The 17356-nt window shown below is 42.0% G+C and overlaps 1 protein-coding gene across 1 annotated transcript in view; it reads right to left on the bottom strand.

Moving 5' to 3' along the window:
- The window catches only part of LOC126354637 (echinoderm microtubule-associated protein-like CG42247), a 287858-nt gene that overhangs the window by 150702 nt on the left and 119800 nt on the right, over positions 1 to 17356 (bottom strand). The window lies entirely within an intron of this gene.

A 17356-nucleotide genomic window follows, 5' to 3' on the forward strand; every position in this document is an offset into this window, starting at 1 on the left:
CAACCGTGGTGTGCTACCGCGCCTTTACACATTTCACCGTCGTAGATTCTACACACACTCCGTATCTTATACTAGAGTGTCTTCAACTGATTCCACCTTCCAGACAATGAATTCCGACCAGATATTTATCCGTCCTACCTCATCTATCTCCCCTCCTATTTCCTCCCCATTACGGCCTGCCCATACACCAGACTCCTAGCCACCTTCTGTTCTCCCACTGTTTACCCCAACATCTGCCCTCATCTTCACAGTTCCTACTCCACGACCTTTATCTTTTTAAAAGCTCTTGACTGTAGAGCGGAATGTTGTACCGCTGACAGGCCATCACCCGCCCATATTGGGCGAAGGGGATAAAATATCAAATGTTCAAATGTGTGTGAAATTCTATGGGACTTAACTGCTAACGTCATCAGTCCCTAAGCTTACACACTACTTAACCTAAATTATCCTAAGGACAAACACACACACCCATGCCCGAGGGAGGACTGGAACCTCCGCCGGGATCAGCCGCACAGTCCATGACTGTAGCGCCCGAGACCGCTCGGCTAATCCCGCGCGGCGATAAAATATCAATTACAAAAAATGCCACGCGACGCTTCTCTTGTGACCGCTTGTTTATACTGTTGAGCCCTGGTCATGTAGAGTTGCTGAATGATGAAAATACGCTGCCCGTTGAAGAGAGGTTGCTGGCAGCCAGCCGTCGGTAAGTTCTAGTCATCCTCCCTGTTCATGCTGTTGGAGTCTTAAATATTTCAGTATCTTCTCTTCTTTACGCTACTGCAAACCTGGCTGTCCGAGAAAGTAAAGGGTCTTATGTAGAACGCATCGCATCGCAGGTGGTGTATAACTACAGTAATTTGTTGTGTTGCCCCAGTCGCACGTAGCGTTCATGCGAATCGGTCTCACGTTCCTTTCAAATAATCTTCACTAAATTCACGCCGAGGTTCACAGGTGCTTACAGTGTGAACAGCATCTACGGAATCCTTTGTGGGCCCCAATAGATCTTGTATCTTGCGACCTCTCTAGAATATTGGTTTAATTCCTCCGCAGCGTGGCACATTATCCACACGATTGTTGACGCCTCTCAATAGCAACAGGACGAGGTACGTGAATTTCCTCTTCGACGTGCTAATTACAACCATATGACTACTCTCGGTTGGGCTCCTCTGCGCTATAAAACGCTAGATGCAACTGCTACAATCACACACAAAATGGAACTACAGAAGAGAATACTAGATAAGATTATTCTAATTGACTACAGTAACTCAAAATCAGCAAAGTTTTTACACTTCATGGAGGTACAGTCACAATATGTTGTGTTAATACGCCCCTACTGCAGCGATGGGACAGTGAATACAGCATTAACGTCGTCTTTATTAATCTTGAGAAGTTGTTTCACGAAATTCTCTAATGTATATGAGAAATAATAGAAATAAATAGAGGCTCTAGTCGGGTGGAAATTCAGCCCAAACTTCAAAATGCACCGGGGGACAAATGTCAGTATGGAATTCTACAGTCCAACTGCTATCTTACGGTTCACACATACTAATTGTTGGAAGGTCATTTACCTTATTGTCATAATAACATTAAGCAAAGTTCTTAACCATTTACGATACGTGCTCGATTGCATGACAAGAAATCTTTGAAATTTTTGTTAATTGCTATAAAATATAGTTGAGTACGAAATGGAACCACTATGTCTAAATTCCGGAAAACATTTATCTTTGAAAAACAGATGTAAAGATTTTTTTGACAGTTTAAAACACTACTGGGACTCCAACCGCGATGTTTAGTTCAATCTGTCAGTAACGAATTTCGACACAACAATAGTCCGCTCCGGAGCCTCGTATTAATTTTGGAGGAAAAGAAGGATATGTAAGTTCCTATATCTTCAATCTGTGGAACATCTTTCGCTGGGATAAATACCAGATTGTTCACATGTTTACTGAAAGCAGTGATGCAGTATATATATATATTTATATATATCACTCTAAATGCATCTACACGTGTCCAATTATCAATCTAATGTGACTCATGAAAAGTATTAAAAATAAATCTCTAAGGAATAATTAAGATAAAATGCAACTAACGAGTGAAGTCCATGCCAGATGGTAATTTGAAAATATTGTCATAGGCTACTGACTGTTGGCTGTTGTTATTTAAATGTCTAGTGTGCTTATAGCGGTGAAACAGGAGTCAATAACTAATTTTTAAAAAGTTTTACTTACCTTTGTGTCGAGTTGTTTCATACCTTTCATATCGAGGCCTTACTTATCAAAAATAATTCAGAAGGGCACATGCTTGCCTGGAGACGGAGAGTTGACATATTTATGCATCATTTCCTTCAAACTCTGCTGTCTAAATGTTGACTAAGGCGTGGGTTTTCCAGTACATTCTACTTCAGTTATAAACAGGTATTGTTATTTGAAAGGATAAGCTTTTTGTTGGGTGACTAAATGAAAAAGAGTCCGTCCGAGATTGGGGCTGGATGTTTTCAAACACACTAGGACAGCCGATAACAGCAATGAACTGATTGACACATTGTTGGCTTCCTTCCGCTGTCATTATTAATTTAGCCAAGGGCCACGAATTGTAGCTGAAGTCGAATGCGTTCAACGAGTTACATTCTGAAACGTTTCATTTTATATAAATGGTTTAGGAAATAGTTTAGACCTAATTACCACTGTAATGAAATGGAAATAGAGTTTGTGGGTAGGGAATGTTATAAGGTGAACGGTTGGACGAAAATCCAACGAACTACTTTGCTAGGCTTCAGGAGATTGGAAGACTTGTCCTAATGATAGGGGTAAAGATTATATTAGAAAATTTACAACGAGCGACATGGATATCTACATAGGGATGGAGTGTAGCATGGAGAAGTCTATAAGCGGCCTTTACCCAAGAATTGGTTTCAGATTCCCGCTTTATGCTGCAACTATGGTATGATGCAGGTCGGTCCATCAGCAGTCTTGAGCCCCAAGACTCATAGTACGGCAAGAGATAGTATGAAAATTCATGCCTGGCCTAATCTACGTTGGATTTGTTATTTTCTACTGGCTTTAGTTAGAGGAGGGTGATTCCTGATTCTGAAGCTACATGAAACTGGGACAGAAACTGTAGGGTCAATCTGAAACTAAGAAAAAAGGGTGCTGAAGACATCGGTCGTTTGGTCGGTAGATTTAACCGCTGTAGAGATTAAAATAGTTATTTTCTGAGAATGTGGACAGCTATGAAAACGACCTCATAAGCACCTAAATTCAGACATTATACTGGTTGATGTTTATAAAATGTACACTGGCAATAGCAAGAAAAGCGTTTCTTAAAAAGTGGAATTTCTTTACGTGGAATATAAATTTAAATGTTGATAATTCTTTTAAGACTGCATTTGTCTGGAGTAAAGACTTGTATTGAAGTTAAGAGTTGACAATAATCAGTTTAGACGACAAGAAAATTGTTTCTATGAAATGTGGTGCTTAGGAAGAATGCTTAAGATTAGATGAGTAGGCCATATAACTAATAAGTAATAAGGAAGTACTAAATCGAACTGAGGGGACAAAGAATTTATGGTACAACTTGACGAAAAGACGGTATCAGGTATCGATTGATAGGACATGTCCTGAGGGACTAAGGAATAATCAGTTTAATAGTGGAAAAGTGAGGAGGAGGTGGGGGGGGGGGTTGTAAAGGGAGACCAAGGCTTGGCTACTATAAGCAGGTTCAAATGAGTGTAGGCTGCAAATATCATGGACAGATGAAGAGGCTTACACAGGTCAGTCTCGTGTGGAGAGCTGCATCAAATCGGTAGTAGGACTGAAGCCCAAAACAACAAAGCATAAACAACAACAACATGACAAGCATAATTGAACTAGCAACTGACGCACAATGACTGTAAATGTTAAGAATGCAACATTATATTAAAGTTGATCAACTGCAGATAGAAACGTATTGCGGTGTGAGACTGAAAGATCAACGCTCCATCGAAAGTAACGTATGGCAATTTGTGGGTTTTATTTTGTTCTACTGTACGCATTATTTTTATCTGAAGAAGTAACAGTTTTCCCGTGTGGAGTTTGCTGGTCTCCCATCGGGCGCCTCCCCAGGTGGCGGATAGGGGAATGCTCACCAGGTATGGTGGGTACCGGGGAAATAAAATACCCGGGGTGGACCAAAACTGGCAACTTCTGCCTTGTAGTATGATATTGGCTTATCAAAGGCTAAAGTAAGAAAACCTCGAGTAAAAATTACCTGTTCCTCCGGGTTGGGGGTTGTGCAGTGGGCCAGCTCCTCACTCACATAAAAACATAAAAATGCTAAAAAACCTAATAATATGCCTCGGAAAAATTGGAAATTTGGACGACGAACTGGCGATGAGAAACGGAAAATTATGTTTGGATGCTGGAATGTGCAAGGTATTTCCACTAAAATAAATTTACTACCTGCAGAACTTGACATGTTCAACATGGATGTGGTCGTACTCTCTGAAACAAAGAAGAAAGCCCAACGAGAAGAAGAACTGGATAATTATGTACATAACTGGAGTGAGGTATGAAAAGCAGTAGGAGCCAAAGCAGGAGTCTCCATTATGATAAAGAAATCATGGAAAGGAAGAATCACAAATTGGACATTCATCAATCAACGTATTATAACTGTTGAAATGACATTATTTGCTAGGGAATGTGTGATAATTGGCGTATATACACCCACGAACGACACAAAAGATAAGGAGAAGGATACATTTTGGGACACCCTCAGGGAGACTATTGAAAAAATCCGAAGAAAAAAAGGAACTGATTATCATGGGAGATCTGAATGGAAGGATAGGAATTAGAGAATCTTGTAGAGTAGTTGGAAAACATGGATAGGACGAATATAATGACAATGGGGAACGATTGACTGCAATTTGTGAACAATTTGATCTAAAAATTACCAACACATTTTTCAAACATAAGGACATTCATAAATATACTTGGCAAAAGAACACCAAAGAACTTCGTTCTATAATAGATTATATAATCATTAGGCAAACAAGTAGTTTCAAAGCAGTAGACGTCAGATCTTATAGAGGAACCCAGTGTGGATCAACCACTATCTAGTTAAAATGAAGTCTTTCTGGCCATGGAAAAATGCAAGGAGTGGTACAAGTAACATAAATAAAACGAACCAGACTGAGAAAGATGAAAATTTGCCTTTTAATATTGACAGCCTACAAGACAAAAGTATCAAAACACTCTTTGTGGCCAGGATGGAAAGGAAACTGGTTGAATCATTTGAAGGAAGTACAGAGGAATTATATGACTATATAAAAGCTAATGTGAAAACCATAGCAACAGAGGTGTTGGGTACAAAAGATAGCAACCACGTCCGTGCAGCAGAGTGGTGGTCACAGGAACTAGAGGTCCCCGTTAGAGAAAAACGAAATGCGTTCCTTCAGTGGTTGAATGATAAATCAGAAGAAACAAGATCAATATACAAGGAAAAGAAGAATGAAGTGATGAAAAAAATAAGGATGGCAAAAAATCAAGCATGGGAAAGAACATGTGCCAAGGTGAATAGCAAATCAGGATTTGGGAGAGCAAAAGAAGCATGGTCAGTATTGAAAGGGCTTCGACAGGATACAAAAAGCAAAACTAATCTCCAACTGATAACACAAATGAATGGGAAGAGTATTTCCGAAAATTATTAAATGAGGACAGAGAAGAATATCTAGAAGAAGGAACAGGGGAAGATAAAGGACATGAAGATGATGAGATCCAGATTTTAGGAAGTGAAGTACTTCAGGCGTTGAGAACAGGAAAGAGTGCTAAATCACCGGGACCAGGCAATATCAATCTGGAGTGTCTGAAATATGGTGGTGACAAAATTGTGAAACTGATAACACAGCTCTTCAACAAAATGATACATGGAGAGTCAGTCAATACCCAACGAAATGAAGCTAGGTTACTTTAATAGAATATTTAAGAAAGGGGATCGCAAAATTTGTTCAAACTATCGAGGAATTTGTGTTACAAACACATTAATGAGAATTTTTGCGAAAGTAATTAAAAACAAACTGGAAAAAGATTTTAGAGCCCAAGAAGAACAATGTGGATTCACGGCTGGGAGATCATGTGTAGACCATATTTTCACATTACGACAGATTTTGGAGAAACATAGGGAAAAATCAAAAAATACATGATTAATTTTCATAGATCTAGAAAAAGCGTATGATACTGTTCCAAGAAAATTACTTTGGAGAGCACTACGTATGGCAAACATAAACCCTTCCTTGATTAAAATAATACAACAGATGTATAAAGATAACATTTGCCAAGTGAAAGTTGGTAATAAACTTTCACAGAAATTTAGAACAAGCAAACGCCTTTTACAGGGCTGTCCCATGTCACCATCATTATTTAAACTCTATATAGATATTAGCCTTAGAACATGGTCTCGTAAATGTAGTAGTATGGGATTAGAAATAAGAGATGGAGTTTACCTACATCATTTATTGTTTGCTGATGATCAAGTAGTCGTAGCACAAGATGGGGAGGATGCTAACTATATGTGCAATCAACTAGCAGTAGCATACAAAACTTGGGGTTTGAAGATTAATTACCGAAAAACAGATTACTTGACTAATGATTCAGATGAGCTATACATTGAAGGAATGAAAATCAAAAAGATAAACACTTTCTGTTATTTGGGATCCATTTTAGAAATCGAGGGAAAATCAGAATCAGAAATCAATAAAAGAATTAGTAGCGGACGGAGGGTCATTGGGATGCTTAACTCAGTCTTATGGAGCAGGAATGTAATGAGCAGAACTAAAAAATTAATATATACATCCATATTAGAGATTGTGGTTCTGTATGGAACGGAGACCTGGACAATTAAAATGAAGCACATTAGTGGTACGGGCATGTACGACGGATGGAGAAAACCAGAATACCAAAATTGATACTGGAGTGGGAACAGGAGGGGAGAAGAAGAAGAGGACGACGTATGACCACCTGGCTCCACAATGTACAGCACACAATGAGGAGAATGGGTGCAGAAGAAGAAGACACACAAGATCGAAACACCTGGAGAAATATTTTGAGAATATAGTTTAAGAACGGTTATTGTTTATATTGTAATTTCCAAGTAAATTATTATGTTGGAGATAAACCTCTGTAATGAGGAAAAGCTCAAAAATGATAATAAATAAAAATAAATAATAACAGTTTTCGAAATTTTGGATTTTGCCATTTGGGTAATTTGTGGGTACCTGGGGTGGGGTGGTGCGGTGAGGGGGAAAGGGGGGGGGGAGGGCAGCAGATGCACTGCTTGTCCTGAAACGCTTCCATTGCTCTCATTTTCTCCGCTGAAAAGAACAAGGCCTGTCAAAGTCATTCAATTTCACAAGACAACGTCTTTTACATGAATAAAGATAGAAAAATGGCGTTGATTTTAACTTAGGCAAAGGAATGCAAAACTACCATTTTCAAGACAACACTCCATTTTTACATGGGTATATCTTTTAATATAGGCGCACAGAACTTTGGGTTATTTTCACAATAACGTTAAGTATAAAATTTTTCATTTAGCTCTTACAAATATTCGAGGCACCATCCACCGCACGCAAGACAAACTTCCATAAGATAATCAGACTCTCCCCATAGTGTTTATAGCACATCTAGAGTCACTGCTGTTGCTATGCGTTGTCAGAATTCACCAGAAGTTGTTGGAAGAGGAGGCGCAAAGACGGAGCCTTTCACAAAACTCCACAAAGAAAAAACATACTGCGAGATCGGGCGTTCTTGGAAGCCAATGGTGCAATACAAGATCAGAACGCCCCTTATACTATAGAAGGTGCACCGACGTACTCTACTGGAAAATCACACCGCACAGTTGTAACTGAACTGCACCTGTTGAAACGGAGAACGCAGAACACCTTTTGTTCTTGTGTTCTCGCCGTCTCGGTTCGACGCACGTAATGAACGAGAGAGCGGAAGAACTAGCTAGTTGCATGCGGGGGATACCTACCGACAACCACGTCAACCCACATCTCACAACCAGCACCCATGTAAACTTTTAGTTTCTCTTCGTAAGTTGAAATTACCCCTATGTCTCTATCTTCATTCATCGCTCCTCATACAGATCACTCCGGCGTGAGGATTCTTTGGCGTGCAAATCACCGACTGCATTTTACACTGTCCAGTCACATTAATGCGGACATCTGTCAAAAACAGCGTAGACCGCTGCGAGTCGTGCAGGAAGAGTGTCAGTGAGGTTCTGGAAGATACCGCCAGGGGTGTGGAGTTACGACGACTCCAGTACAGTTGCTAGCTCCGCTAGGTTTCTCGGCTCAGGCTCCATGGCACGAACAGCTCGATCAACGACGTCCCATAGACTCTCGATTGCATTTCTCCCAGGGACTTCGATGGCTGTGTAGTGTGGTAAACTCATCCCAGTGCTATTCGAACTACCCACATATACACTACTGGCCATTAAAATTACTACACCAAGAAATAAAGCAGATGATAAACGGGTATTCATTGGAGAAATATATTATACTAGAACTAACATGTTATTAAATTTTCACGCAGTTTGGGTGCATAGATCCTGAGAAATCAGTACCCAGAACAACCAGCTCTGGCCGTAATAACGGCCTTGATACGCCTGGGCATTGAGTCAAACAGAGCTTGAATGGCGTGTACAGTCACAGCTGCCCCTCTAGCTTCAACACGATACCATAGTACATCAAGAGTAGTGACTGGCGTATTGTGACGAGCCAATTGCTCGACAACATTGACCAGACGTTTTCAATTGGTGAGAGATCTGGGGAATGTGCTGAACAGGGCAGCAATCGAACATTTTCTGTGTCCAGAAAGGCCCGTACAGGACCTGCAACATGCGGTCGTGCATTATTCTGCTGAAATGTAGGGTTTCGCATGGATCGAATGCAGGGTAGAGCCACGTTTCGTAACACATCTGAAATGTAACGTAGACTATTGAAAGTGCCGTCAATGGGAAAAAGAGGTGACCTAGACGTGCAACCAATGGCAACCCATACCATCACGCCGAGTGATACGCCAGTATGGCGATGACGAATACACGCATCCAATGTGCGTTCGCCCCGATGACGTCAAACACGGATGTTACCATCATGATGCAGTGAACAGAACCTGGATTCATTCGAAAAAATGACGTTTTGCCATTTGTTCACCCTGGTTCGTCGTTGAGTACACCATCGCAGGCGCTCCTGTCTGTTATGCAGCGTCAAGAGTAACTGCAGCGATGGTCTCCGAGCTGATAGTCCATGCTGCTGCAAACGCCATAGAACTGTTCGTGCAGATGGTTGTTGTCTTGCAAACGTCCCTATCTGTTGACTCAGGAATCGAGACGTGGCTGTACGAACCGTTACAGCCATGCGGATAAGATGCCTATCATCTCGACTGCTAGTGATACGAGGCCGTTGGGATCCAACACGGCGTTCCGTATTACCCTCCTTAACCCACAGATTCCATATTCTGCTAACAGTCATTGGATCTCAACCAACGCGAGCAGCAATGTCGCGATACGATAAACCGCTATTGCGATAGGGTACAATCCGACTTTTATCAAAGTCGGATACGTGATGGTACGCGTTTCTCCTCATTATACGAGGCATCATAACAACGTTTCACCAGTCAACGCCGGTCAACTGCTGTTTGAGTATGAGAAATGGGTTGGACACTTTCCTCATGTCAGCACGTTGTGGGTGTCGCCACCGGCGCCAATCTTGTGGGATGCTCTGAAAAGCTAATCATTTGCATATCACATCATCTTCTTCCTGTCGGTTAAATTTCGCGTCTGTAGCATGTCATCTTCGTGGTAAAGCAATTTTAATGGCCAGTAGTGTATAATTTCGCGCTGTGATGTGTTGCATTGTCCTGCTGGTAGATGCCATCGTGCCGAGGAAAACCAAGCTTGTGTTGATCCATTGTGCATTTCCAGAATGACAAGGTCTCTCAGGGAATGCCACGAAAACATTCCTCAGACTGCAATGGTCTCTCCTCCGGACTGGACACTTCCGACTATAGTTGCAGGGTGTTTGCTCTCGGGTATTTCAAGCCGCACAAACGCATAAACGCTGATTAATCTGAAAACGCCACCTGTGACCACAGAGTGCACTTCCAGTTGTGGTACTGACTTTCGAATTCCAGTCTTAGTCGCCGATGGACAGCAGTCAACATGGGCACATGAAGCAGGTGCCTGCTGCGAAGACCCATATGTAGCATAGTTCGTTCAGCGTTCGTTGAGGAGACAATGTTAGTAACCTCATGGTTCATATAGGCGGTCGGTCGGCCAACAGTTTTGCGTGTCCGCGCCCGTACACAGCACCTCTCAACTCTGTGGCGCACAACTGTTCCCTCGCCGCTTTATTTCGATAGTGCCATTTTGCCATACACGGTAGACTTTAAGTACTGCGCCACACGAACAACTTAGAAATGTTTGAAAATGCTTCCATCCTTGGCCGAACGCCAATGAACAAGCCTTCCTGGACGTCAACTAAGCCGCTCCGTGTTCGCATGACGACTACACTGTTTTTCGAGTCCCCAAGACACGCTTAATATGCTCTCCACTGCTAGCGAAGCCACCTACCGTCTTTGAGTGGTAATTGCACGTTGACCACGAACATAAGCGGTGTTACATCAGTGTGACTGGACCGTGTAGATTGTGATGAGATGGCAGACCGAATTTAGTTGGGGATCTCCCCTTTAACTTAGATTGACGAGACGTATGTGGTGAAGGTTTCAAATTTGTGTGTCTCTGGTCTCAAGCCTAAGCTTTTATGCTGGAGATGCTCTTGTGTTGCAGAGTGCATGGCACGTCTGTTTTACCCCCAGCGATCATCCAGCCATAGCTACCCGCTGTGTTATTTCAATTCTTTGCCCTGTATTTTTCTTTTCCCTGCCAGTTGTCAGTCTAACAACGTACGCGACTTTCGTCGGTGCGTGTGTGTGTGTGTGTGTGTGTGTGTGTGTGTGTGTGTGTGTGTGTGTGTGCGTGCTCGTTCTTTTAGGGCATTAAGTTTTTTCCTTGTAATTCCGGTTTTTCACAAATTTGCACTCTTTATATGCACTCGTCTCATAATACTTTACTTCGAGAGCTAAAGAGGTTCCTGTTGTCCATCCGCACTAAACGTATCATCATCATCATCATTACACTTGTAGAAGATATAGTCTTGTGAAATCGGATGAATCTGTCTCAAACGTATTGTAGTTTTAGTGTGGGCTATGGCCTGATATTGGGCAGATTCATGCACATTTAAGTGAGGACATGCGAGCAGTCAGTGGTAGAATACAAATCTCAAATAATGTCAAACGTATGTCCACAGTACATTTATAGAACACAAGGAGTGGCGAAAAATAATGTATAATAGATATTCCCATTCCGGAAGACATTCACACATCGCCACCATAAAAGGGTGGCAATTCATCGAAATTTAGGCCACTTTGAAGCACGAGAAAATGGGATTTGGGGGGGGGGGGGGGGGGAGGAGCAACTCTAAACTTTATTCATGGCACGAAACTGGATGGCCAAAGACAGATGGCGAAAGGTTACATCGAGATGAGTTTCCTTTCTCACTGGAGTAATTGCAGCTCGGCAGCCAGGCAGCATGTGCGCCACTGACAGGTTACCTTCTGACGTCACCGCAGCCGCCGCAGCCGCCCTCGCCGTCTTCTCTGCGCCTCGTGAAGTATAACGGACGGCGAATTGTCACTGCGACCATTTTGTGAAGTGCCCCATCTCAGAGGCTGACCATCGCCACCGTTGCGCGATCTACAGTCTACTGTTAAGCGAAGAAGTAAATCCATGCTTGAAGTGTGTTCTGCACTTCTTCTACCAAGGCCCTTGGATGTTCGGCTATGCAGCACCATCGCATCCAAGCGAAGTCTGCAGCTAAGAAAAGTTTGTTCGATTTAAAGCATCTACCATTCTTAAATGGAACTACAGGTCGGCTATATATATTCTAACGTAGTTGAGGCACTTTACATGCTCTTTCAATGAAATCGGACAAAAATTCCTCTACGTTTTCTAGATCGTATTTACACTGTAGCCATTCTAAACATGCCTGGAAACTGAACTGAGCATATTTTTAACCATTCATCGTTCTACGCTAGGCTTTGGCTAATATGTCATGAAAGAACATAACACTATGAATAAACGCGTGCATAAACTGAAACTGTTCTTATTTGGGAGAGGAAGATCAAAGGTAGTCAGCACGACTCGTAAACTCGATTCCCAACGTGTTAGCTTTTTATGAAAAAAAAAAAAATCGCAGAGTTAATCATATTTCTTAAGTTTAGTTTGCGTGAATTATTCAGTGACTTCAGTGTGTATAACTGAAATAGAGGGGTAATCAGTTTCCTTTGAGTAACATGTTTTATAATTTTATTATCGTTCAACATGTTGAATCACGATTCTGGGTCTTTGATAAGCAGTTAACTTTTTTTTTTTTTTTTTTTTTTTTTTTTTTTTTTTTTTTTTTTTTTTTGCAGGTAAGCCACATTCGGATCAGTGTTTTTGTCCAACGTAGTACCTCACGGATATTTATTGTGGGGCGTATTCATGACAATAATTCTTAATCAATTCGTTATTTAATGGATTCGTTTCAGTGTATTAGATTTACATAATAATGCAGTGTTTTATCTACAGGACTGCAGATTCTCTTGCGAAACATTTTTGAGTTCATTAAAATATCTCTCTAATTACAGATAGACGTATTTATTTTCGGAAACTTAGTACGTTACTGTGATTAAAAATACATGAACTGCATTTTAAGCAGATCAAATCCGTGTCTGTGTTTCATGAGACTTGGTAGAGATCTGTGTTTCATGAGACTTGGTAGGGATCTGTGTTTCATGACACTTGGCAGCGATCTGTGTTTCATGAGACTTGGTAAGGAGCAGGCCTGTGAGGAGTGGTGGTGGTGGGGGGGGGGGGGGGGAGGGGGAGGAAGGGAGGGAGGGGGGAAGACGACAGAATAAAAAAGTACGATGTAATACATGAATTTTATGAGTTTCGGGAACATCATTGCGGTGTGAAGTCTCATACTATACAAACGTTGGCCTTTCCAATAATTTGTGTAAACATATAACACGTGTAATACATGAATTTTATGAGTTTCGGGAACATCATTGCGGTGTGAATTCTCATACTATAGAAACGTTGGCCTTTCCAACAATTTTCGTAAACATATACATACTTTAGAATACATATTGGCAATATTTACCAAGTCTCACTGAGAGTTTCAATTCCAGTAGTATTATTTGGAGCTTTACAGGAAGGTGGTCCCGAGGAGTGCTGACGCCTTTGGTGTGAATGATACAACTTCGGTCGCTAAATTCCAGAGAAATACGCCTTTCCGAATATCTAGTCATGCCCTGGCGAGCTGTAGCACGCTGCCATGCGGCACCTGTTGTACCAGACTGCCGGAAGAAACTCTACATGTCGTAAGTGGGGTGCGGTTTGATAGTGACCCGCTGTCATATGGCGTACTGTTGCGCTGGTGGACAACTAACTTTTGGCATTGGAAAGGCCTGTTTGAAAAATTAGGATTAGAGGGTAGGATAAAAGCGATATTCCGAAAAACTGCTTATCGGAATGGTGTTGAAAGACGTTCCAATTTCATTCACTTTCCCATAGTCGGTGGGAAGAACAACGGTTATTTCTTAAATTCTCTCTCGTCATCCTGATCAAGAACGAAAACTTCAACTTTAGACAGCACTCTCGGCGATAAATAATTTTTATTAAGTCTATACATTTGAGAAGCAGCTCACACGAATGATATCATTGCCAGTTTCGACTTAATACGTAATTGATATCTACTGTCTTTCATAACAGATGATACATACTAAATTGTTAATGTTCCAGTGACATGTTCTATTGGTAAACCCTCTATGTCAGCACGGTGTGGGAGTTTGTTGTACATCCTTGCAAAAAACTCATGAAAATTTGTGTAAAAACCATCAGCATACAGTGTTCACATGAGAGAACTGTATCAGAAATGTAAGGAAAAATTAATGGAACCATAACAAACCCACTGGTTTGCTTTTTTCAATAGGCTAAAAGTTTTCTCCTTACTGTTATTCAGCCAACCGATATGCCTTCATCCATCAAATTGCTGAAGGCGTTAATGAGAAGATGATCAGAATAGTGGATCAAATCCGGGTACACTATTACGCAGAAGCGGCCTCGGTGCCCTATCTCGCCTAAAGTGGGTAAAATAGAAAAAGAGTTCAGGACTCACTGAAATATCATACAAAACTCGCGATTTTGCAGCCACGACAAATACTGACAGAGTGTTACTTCAATACAACGGGTTACTTCGGTGTCACTAATTTCTGGAGCTGATGTTTAATTGTCGTGTGCACACATGGCGTACAGTTAATTCCATTTCGATTATTCTCACTATTATTATTCCACTAATGAGCAATAGTCAAAGTAACAGGATGCGTTCTGCTCACAAACAGTGGTATCTTGTCCCCTAAAACTTGACCCAACAGATATTTTGCGGTTTTTGTGCGTTCTAAAACCTAACTATTCGCTCTGACTCTAATGGAAGCATTATGAATCGAACACGCTAGCTGACAACACTTGAAGGATTCCGCATTTACATGTGTAGTTTTCGAATTGCTATTCTGCCCTAGGTAAAAGATACGATCTTTCTACGAATTAACGTTTTCTTCTCGCTCCGACTATGGATGAAGTACGCGAAGAATGATTCCTTATAGTTTCTGTGCAAGCTGATGTTAGGCTCATTTAATCTTTACAATCAGTGCGAGAGGCCACACAATATTACTGCGATGTATTGCTGGACACACAATATCGCTGCACCATATTGCTCCACAGTTCTTAGAAAAATAAGCACCAATGACCCCAGGAAACGCAGAATTTTGATAAAACCAATATCAATGGGAGTTTTTCAGTAACAGGAGGTGGTGCGCATTGAACCTGAACACCCACGAACATTCACGAAGCTTAACAGACCTAAATTCAAAGTAACAGTAACGGTACTGAACTTGCCCTTAGTCAAGCAATGACCCACCTGTGAAGTGAAAACAATAGACTCATGGCTTAGTTCTCCGTCGGTACTGCCATTAGCTCATGATGAGAGGCAGAAAAGAGTTCTGTAAAATGTATTGTATATTTCGTATAGTAGCGCACTCGCCTGCCAACAAAATTCAAGCATTCTTTTTATTTTCGGGAAATACACTGAAGAGTAAAAGAAATTGATATAGGCATACGTATTCAAATACAGACATATGTAAACAGGCAGAATACGGCGCTGCAGTCGGCAACGCCTATATAAGACAATCGTCTTCTGCAGCTGTTAGATCGGTTACTGATGCTACAATGTCAGGTTTTCAAGATTGAAGTGAGTTTGAATGTGGTGTTATAGTCGGCGCACGAGCGATAAGACACAGCATCTCCGAGGTAGAGCGATGAAGTGGGGATTTTCCCGTACTACCATTTCACGAATGTACTGTGAATATCAAGAATCCGGTAAAGCAATAAATCTCCGACATCGCTGCGGTCGGAAAAAGATCCTGCTAGAACAGGACCAACGAAGACTTAAGAGAATCTTGCAATGTGGCAGAGGTGCAATCCTTCCACAAATTGCTGGACCATCAACTAGCGTCCGCGTGCGAACCATTCAACGAAACATCATCGATATGGCCTTTCGGAGCCATATCGATGACTGCATGACACAAAGCTTTACGCCTCACCTGGGCCCGTCAATATCGACTGAACACATGTTGCCTTATCTGGCAAGTCTCGTTTCAAATAGTATCGAGAGGACGGACGTGTACTGGTATGGAGACAACCTCATGAATGCGTGGGCCCTGCATGTCAGCAGGAGACTTTTCAAGCTGGTGGAGGCTCTGTAATGGTGTGGGACCTGTGCGGTTGGATTCATATGGAATCCCTAATACGTCTAGATACGACTTTGACAGGTGACACCTACGTAAGCATCCTGTCTGATCACTTGTATCCGTTCGTGTCCATTGTGCATTCCCACGGACTTGGGCAACTCCAGTCGGACAATGCGACACCCCACACGTCTAGAATTGCTACGGAATGGCTCCAGGAACACTCTTCTGAGTTTAAATATTTCCACTGGTCACCAAACTCCCCAGACATCAACATTATTGAGCATATTTGGGATACCTTGTAACGTGCTGTTCGGTAGAGACCTCCACCCCCTTGTACTCCTACGGATTTATCGTCAGCCCTGCAGGATTCATGGTGTCAGTTCCCTCCAGCCCTACTTCAGACATTAGTCAAGTCCGTGACATGTCGTGTTGCGGCAATTCTGCGAGCTCGCGGTGGCCCTAAAAGATATTAGACAGGTGTACCAGTTTCTTTGGCTCTTCAGTTTAATAAGTCATATGAATCAGGCGCCGCACAGTAAGTGACAGCAGCATTAGCAGAGAATGCCACAAGGTCTGTTTCTTCCATTCGAACATAAACTACCCTGCTGTTACAATCAGCACCTAGTGCAGACCAAACAAGATGTTGTAATTAATGGATACTGAATTCAGTAATGCTAAAAGTGAAGCATGTTCCGTACGTCCGATATAGGAGTGATTTAAACAGTCACGGCACCGGTTGCTTATACTTAGCACGTCCTGAAAAAGTCGCTAGTCAAAAGTATGTCTCAAACATATGCACAAGTACGCTCATGACATAGCGGAGGCACTATGCGACAAAAGTCGTGGGAGACCTCGTAATGTCATGTCGGACCTCCTTTTGCTCGACATAATTCAGCAACTCGACGTGGCATGGACTCAACAAGTCATTGGAAGTCCCCTGCAGAAATAATGAACCTTTCTGACACTGCAGCCGTCCACTAAGTGCTGCCAGTGCCAAATAATTGAAGAGATTCATGTCGGGCGATGTGGGTGGCCAAATCATTTCCTCGAATTGGCCACAACGTTCTTCGAACCAATCGCGAACAACTGTAGTCCATTGACATGAGATCGTTGTTTGGGAACCTGAAATCCATGACTGGGTTGCAAATTGTCTCCAGATAGCCGAAAATAATCATTCCCAGGTACTTATCGGTTGAGTTGTACTAGAAGATCCAGTGCGTTCCACGCAGTCGCAACTAACACCATTATGGAGCTACCACCAGCTTGCACAGTGCCTTGTTGACAACTTGTGCCCATGGCTTCGTGGGGTATGCGCCACACTCGAACCGTACCATCAGCTCTTGCAAACTGAATTCAGCTCTAGGTCGTAGCGGTAATGGCTGAAACTTGGTATTCTTGCCACGCTCTTGACGATGTGGATCTCGGAATATTGAATTCCGTTACGATTTACGAAATGGAATGCGTCATGCATC

The sequence above is a fragment of the Schistocerca gregaria genome, chromosome 3 (assembly GCF_023897955.1).
Source record: "Schistocerca gregaria isolate iqSchGreg1 chromosome 3, iqSchGreg1.2, whole genome shotgun sequence".
Lineage (NCBI taxonomy): Eukaryota > Metazoa > Arthropoda > Insecta > Orthoptera > Acrididae > Schistocerca > Schistocerca gregaria.